We start from the raw sequence: 1,283 nt of genomic DNA, 5'->3' as shown, positions 1-1,283 counted from the left end.
TATTTTATGACAAGACTTGAATGTTATCTTTACATGTATGAAGGTGCTTAGAAGGTTATCATACAAATATGCAACAAGAAAGAAAAGCCACATACTTGTGCATATTTCCTTTCTAAAAATATGTGTTCTCAATCATTTATGGATTATTTAATAATTTTACCCTAGTTTATTTCATCATAAATAATAAGGAACAATCATCATTGAAGAGAACCCTATCTGAGGCAAAATGGAGATATCATTGACAAAGATCAAAATCTCAAATTATCTAAAATAAGGGATCCTGATCATTATGATATAGGTATAGAGCTATGTAAAAACATAAACTTTGAAGACATGAAAATAATTATTAACACAAAGCCTGTATCTGAAGAATGAAAATTCAATTCAATTCAAAGAGAAAACATATTTGTGCATCTCTGGAACTACCCTTCTTAAAGAAAGGTATGGCTTAATAGTACTGTTTCACCAAAGATGGATTTTCAGAGAGAATGACACTTGTGTGTTGTGGTTTACCACACCCACACGGAGGGAGTATAAAAGGCGGGGTGCAGCTGGTGATATTCATTCTCAGGAAAGTCACCTTCAACATCCAACCAAAGCTTCAACCCCTGACAAAATGAGCTATCACTGCAGCAACTACTATGGGGGCCTTGGCTATGGCTTTGGTGGTTTTGGAGGCCTGGGCTATTATGGTCTTGGAGGGTATGGTGGTTATGGCTGTGGCTACTTTGATCCTACTTTCTATAGAAGATACTGGTTCTCTGGATTTTTCTGAAATTTTTTTTTCTGTTACTCATTCATTATTTTTAAATATTTTTTTTTCTTTTTTTTTGTGGTATGCGGGCCTCTTACTGTTGTAGCCTCTCCCGTTACAGAGCACAGGCTCCGGCCGCGCAGGCTCAGCGGCCATGGCTCACGGGCCCAGCCGCTCCGCGGCATGTGGGATCTTCCCGGACTGGGGCACAAACCTGTGTCCCCTGCATTGGCAGGCAGACTCTCAACCACTGCGCCACCACGGAAGCCCTTTAAATAATTTTTAAATAAATTAGTTGTTTTGTTTCCTTCAAAGCAAGCAGTGAAATTTTTGAGAGGCTATTGAAGATATTGCAATAAAGATTGACACTTTAAATCAATGGAGACATATGAATCTAAACCAGAGTTTCATCACTCATGCTGGACGTTCTCATTCCTGCAACATTACTGACATGTAGCTTCTTTCATAATCTATTCTGTGATAATTCTGGGCATAGTTTCTAATAAACATTTTTCACAAGCATAAAAAC

Source organism: Orcinus orca, chromosome 5 (genome assembly GCF_937001465.1).
Source record: "Orcinus orca chromosome 5, mOrcOrc1.1, whole genome shotgun sequence".
NCBI lineage: Eukaryota > Metazoa > Chordata > Mammalia > Artiodactyla > Delphinidae > Orcinus > Orcinus orca.
Note: the sequence above shows the minus strand (reverse complement) of the source record.